Source organism: Micromys minutus, assembly GCF_963924665.1.
Source record: "Micromys minutus genome assembly, chromosome: 12".
Classification (NCBI taxonomy): domain Eukaryota; kingdom Metazoa; phylum Chordata; class Mammalia; order Rodentia; family Muridae; genus Micromys; species Micromys minutus.
This window is the reverse complement of record NC_137981.1, coordinates 58,737,441-58,743,601: the sequence shown is the minus strand read 5'-3', so window position 1 is coordinate 58,743,601 and position 6,161 is coordinate 58,737,441. Positions and strand designations below refer to the sequence as shown.

At 41.9% G+C, this 6,161-nt stretch overlaps 1 pseudogene across 1 annotated transcript; it reads right to left on the bottom strand.

The window, feature by feature from the left end:
- Nucleotides 1-221: 221 nt before the first annotated feature.
- On the bottom strand, nucleotides 222-4,913 carry LOC308428377 (ferritin light chain 1-like; annotated as a pseudogene). The gene is made up of 2 exons: nucleotides 4,877-4,913; nucleotides 222-944 (listed from the first exon to the last, which is right to left on the bottom strand). The product of its transcript is annotated as a ferritin light chain 1-like (transcript).
- Between the last annotated feature and the right edge of the window lie 1,248 nt (nucleotides 4,914-6,161).

Genomic DNA, 6,161 nt, shown 5'->3' with positions numbered 1-6,161 from the left:
ATATGCCCCCATAGTGTCTCTTGTACCTTCATAATGACTTTGTATAGTCTTTTTTTTTTTTTTTTTTTTTTTTTTTCTGTTTCAAAAAGCTTCATTTTTTTCTTGGCTCAAGACTTGGGTTACAAAGCTGCCTAGTGGCTTTAGAGATTCATTCAGGTGGAGGTCCTGAGGCAGCTGGTGCAGAGCAGAGGAGAGAGCCCCTTGGAAGGCACAGAGGCCTCCTAGTCTTGCTTGAGAGTGAGGTGCTCAAAGAGATACTCGCCCAGACATCCCAGACATCCCTGGGACAGTCCAGTCTGCGCTGGCTGTGGCCCTGCCAGCCGACGGAGGTTGGTCAGGTGGTTGCCCGTCTTCTTGATGAGCTTCACCTCCTTATCCAGGAAGTGGCTTTCCAGGAAGTCACAGAGATGAGGGGTCTGTGCGGGCAGAACCCAGGGCACGCAGATCCAAGAGGGCCTGGTTCAGGTTCTTCTCCAGGGCCAAGGCAGCTTCCATGGCCTCCTGAGTTTTACCTTATTCATCTTGAGATGGCTTCTGCACATCCTGGAAGAGTGCTCGGCTCCCAGGATTGTTCTGCAACTTGAGGAGACGCTCGTTGCCTTCGGGCAATTCGTGGAAGTGGCCTATGCCCTCCAAAGCTAGGTCATCACACCCTCCAAAGCCAACACATCCCGATAGAAAAAGAAGCCCAGAGAGAGGTGGGTGTAGGAGGCCTGCAGGTGCAACTAGGCGGTTCACGGCAGCTTCTACTTCGGTGGAATAATTCTGACAAATCTGAGGGGTCACGACTGATTGGAGTACGGGGCTAATCTTGTAGACGGAGCTGGCTGGTCCTAGGAGCCTAAGGCAGCAAGGAGATGGTCCCGGAAGCTGCGACTGGAAAGATTTGTAAGGTGGCTGGAAGCTAATAAGGTGGGAGTCCCCGGGTCTGTTCGGTTCAAACACTGTTGAAGCAAGATACAGATCCACGAGACCTCAAAGGCACTGCCGACTTTGTAGTCTTAACAATGAATTGTAACATCACAATGACTTTGTTGCCCTCACAATGACTGTGTATGCCCTTATAATGACTATATTCCTTCACAATGACACTGTGTGAACTTCACAATGACTTATTGTGATCCTTATAATAATTCTAAGAACTTTCATAATGATTATACGTAATCTGATGTGAGTGAGACTTAACTTTGACACTGTGTGACCTTCACTATGACTCAGTTTGACACTCACAATGACTTATGAGCCCTAAGAACAACTCAGTGTGACCCTTGACAAGGAGTATAGGTGCCCTCACAATGAGTCTGTAAATTTCTTAATAACCTGTGACCTTCACAATGACTGTATGATGGTCACACTAACTCTGTGTGACCTCCACAAATAAGTAGTGTGTCCTCAAAATGACTCTAGATGGACTTCACAGTGACCATGGTGACTCTTATAATGACTTATGTGCCCTCACAAGAATTGAGTGTGCTCTCCTAATGGCTTGGTGGGTTCCTAACATTGACTTGTGTGCCCTCACAATTTTGTCTTCATTCAAAAATGATTCTATATACTCTTCACAATCACTCTTGGATAGTCACAGAATAACTTTGTGTGCTCTAACAATGATTATTCGTGTTCCTCACAATGACTATTGGTGATGTCCACAATGACTCCTATGCCTTCATAAAATTACCCTGTGCCTACACAAAAGCTGTGTGACTTCACAATGACTCTGTATGATCTTCATTATGGCCTCATATCATCTCATAATGACTATATGTAAGCCCCAAGACTTTAAGGTGCTCAAAATGTTTTTATGTGCTCATATAATGACTATGTCTGACCTCATATGAGTGTGTCCTCTTAATGATTCTGTGTGACCTTCACAATGACTTTGCATGACCTTCACAATGACTAGTTTGTTATTGCAATGACTCTATGTTACCTCCACTATGACTTTGTGATGCCAGGGAGTGGCACTATTAGGAGGTGTGGCCTTGCTGGAGTAGGTGTGTTACTATGGGCATGGGCTTAAGACCCTCCCTCATTCTAGCTGCCTGTCTTCAGAAAAAGATGTTGAACTCTCAGTTCTGTGTGCACCATGACTGTCTGGATGCTATCATGCTCTTGTCTTGACGATAATGGACTGAACCTCTGAATTTGTAAGCCAGCCCCAATTAAATGTTGTCCTTTAGAAGACTTGTCATGGTCACAGTGTCTGTTCATAATAGTAAAACCCTAACTAAGACACTCTGTAACCTTCAAATAAAATTTTGAGACCTTCACAATAAGTCTGTCATCTTCATGACTTTGTGTTCACCATAACTTTGGGTCCCATAGGGATGACTCTGTGGAACCTTTTCAAACTCTCTTTGTGACCCTTAAAATAATTTGTGTTTCTTTATAATAACTATGCATGGCCTCACCTCATAATAACTTTTGTGCCTTTACAATGACTTTATTTTATCATAATGAATATGTATCCCTTTACAAATATGTATGTCTTCACAAGGACTCTATGTGAGCTTCATAGTGACTTTTTTTATGCCCTACCAATGGCTCTTCATGCCCTCAAGTCACAAGAGTATGTATGCCCCAACAAAGACTCTATATGTCGTAATGATTATGGGTACCTTTGTGCACTCTCAAGATTCTCTGTATACTTTTACAATGACTCTGTGGCATCAAATGACTATTTGTGCCTTTCTCAAAGACATGTTGTACTCACTATAATTTGTCTGTCTTTCACAATGTGTTGTGAGCCCTCACAGTGACTTTGTGTGATATTCACAATGATTCACTGTCTCCTTCAGAACAAGTATGGTCTTTCTCAATAACTTGCACACCCTCTGTGAACTTTCAAAATTACTATCTATCCTTTATAATAACTTCCTATGTCATCACAAGGACTCTTGCAACTCTCACAGTTTCTGTGTATGTTCTTACATGATATTGTGTGCCCTTAGAATGACTGGTGTGCTCTCATAATGACTCTGGGTCTTCATAAGGATGTTGTATGAACTCACCCTCACATGAGTTTTTGAGCTATCGGAATGATTCTGTGGCCTTTAAAACAATCTGTGTGATTGTCTTTGTATAAACTTCACAGTGTTTCATGTACTATGGTAATGACTCTGTGTGATATTCACAATGGCTTGGTGTGATGTTCAAAATGAGTTATTGTGATGTTCTCAATGTTATGTGTCCTCATAATGACTTTCTGTTGAGAGGGACCCTGCAGGTGGTCATTGCCAGCAGAAATGTGAACCATGAAGAGATGAGAATAAAAACTCAGTTTACATAGACTTTTTTCAACATGAATCAAACCTTCTAGAGAGTATGATGTGAGGCAGTTTATTCCTAACACATTTAAATACAATATTATTTGGGGGAAAAAGGTTTTCTGGTATACAAGGAATCATAATTACACCATAACTTCACTCAGGCTTCATGTCATTTCTTCCAAGAAGATGGGTTCTAGTCTTAGACTATCTGTGCTAGCTTAAAGGCCTATGAAAGTGTTGGGTATGATCTCCATCATACAGATAGTATAGACATAATTTAGGCTATTAGCCACCTCTAATCCTGTTTGTGGGAATGTGGGGGAGCTCCTAGCTATACAGATAATGTAAAGGTAATTCCGACTATTAGGTATCTCCAGTCCTAGCTATGGTTAGGGGAGGGAGGCTGGCTATAAGGGTCATTTAGATTACTAGCCACCTCTGGTCTTGCTTGTAGGAGCTTGATGAGGCCTAGCCCAACAAATAATGCAGATAATCAAGCTATTGATCACTTTCAATTCCCAGCTTTCTGGATGGATGAAGAGATTTTACATCTTCCCCATGAGAATGCCAATCATACATGCTTAACATCTCTGGTTTGTCTGGAGATCTGTGGGTGCAAGGAATTTCCTACTGTGATCCCAACATTTTGTGACCTAACAATGAGTATATATAACCTCACAACGACTCATTTTGTAAGACCCAAATTGAGTTTCATCTATTTGAGGCTCCCATGAATGAGACGAGAGATTGGGGAATCGATGGAAAAGTAAGAGGTTTATTTGTCCAGTGCACTGGGGTGGCCTACATCCAGAGGAGAGGTGACCCTAAAAGGCTGTTACAATCAGTTTTTATGCTGTTTAGGGGTACAGGTTACATCAGCAAGGTTATAATTTAAATTTATTGGCTAAGCGTATTAGCCTTTGAATCTATAGGCTAGCAAGCCTGTGACAGGCCATGGGATCAGAGGGTCAGGTGACTATATGTCTGCGGGTTTTCAAGAATGTTCCCGCTCCCCTCAAGAACTGTGGGTAGAGAATGGAACTTGGCCCAGCCTTGACCTGAGGCTGTGGGATTAAGTCTGGTGAAAGTCCCTAGGGTTCTTCAATTTAATGCTCACTATAACTGTGTGTATCCTTACAATGAGCTAATATGAACTTCACAATGACGATAAATACCTTTAAAATGACTGAGTGACTTTCACAATGACTTTACACTGAACCTGAGTAACCTTTACCATGTAATTGTATGACCACAAAATGACTTATATGACCTTCACAATAACTTTATGTACCCTCACAATGACTGCTCTGTCATCATAGTGACATAGTATGACTTTTACAATGACTCCTTGTTACCTCACAGAGACTTGTGTGCCCTTCACAATGACTCTGAGACACTCACAACAACTGTCTGTGACCCTCATGGTTTATGTTCTCAGAATGACTTTGTGTGTCCTCATAATCAGATTGTATATCCTCACAATGACTCTCTAAAATCTTCACAATGACATTGTATAACCCTCACACTGAGTATGCTCTCAAAATGACTCACTGTGACCTTCACAATGACTCTCTGTGATAGTCACAGTGACTTGGGTGTGCCCTCACAGTGTTTGTGTTCCTTCACATCGACTGTGTTGGCCATCCCAATGACTTTTTATGGTTTCTTTTTACAATAACAATGACTTTGTGTATCCTCACAATGACTCTCTGTGTCCTCACAGTGACTCTGTGCGACTCTTAACCAGGTTTTGCTGTGCCCTTGTGTGTTTGTGTACCCATAAAATGATTTGTCTGATTTTGACGATTGATTATTCTATATGCCCTTCACAATGACTTTTGTGTCCTCATAATGACTGTGTATGCAACCTTAATAATAACTTTGTTCTCACAATGTAATGTAATTTTCATGATGACTTGTGTGTGATTTCACTATAAATGTGTGTCCTTCAAAATCATGCTATGTGATCCTCACATGACTTTGTGTGTCTCAACAATGAGATTATATTCCCTCCAAATGACTCAAATATTTCCATCACATTGACTTTTGTGACCCTTACCAATAACTTGCTGTGACTTCATAATTACCTGTTTTCACAAAGACTTTGAGTGCCTTTCACAATAATTTTGGGCCATCACAATGATCTATGTACTCTTGTGGCCATGTGTGCCCCCACAATGACTGCATATGCTCTCACAATGACTCTGTGTAACCATGGTTTTGTATACCCTCAAAATGACTAATGTGCCACCATAATGATTCTGTGTGTCCTTAACAAAGACTGTGTGACTACCTCGATGACAATATGGGCCACCACAGTGATTTCTGTGTCCTTACAATGACTTTGAATACCTCCACAATAAAATCTGATCTTTAGAATGACTTCTGGGATTCTTCCCCCACAGAGGTTCTTGATGAGAGAGACAGTCCTTGCTTGGCCGTATTGTTTATCACTGTCCATTGTAGACAGTGTGTACACACCCTTCCTCAGGGTGGGCCAGAGATTAAATACCTTTCTCAGGAGGAAAAGTCCTGGAAGGGAAGATTATTGGCCAGATCCTCAGGACCCATCTAGATACCTCCTTAGCATGGGGAACATCTTTTATGTGGAGAGCTGTGGTTATGTGCTCTAGGCCAGGAGTCTGGTGGGAGTAGGTAAAATGCCTACTATCCTCATGTATGAGGTGCCAGGGTTTCCGAACCCACTCAACCTTACCAAGTTTCTTTGCATGGTCTACTGTCCCATGCTTCACCATGGTGCTATGGCATGGTCTTCTGTCCCCTCACAGTGGTGCTGTGAGCTCTCATAATGATTCTTGGATCTTTACAGTTACTATGACTAACCATCATAATGACTCTGTGTGTCCTAACAATGACTCTCTATGTTCCCCC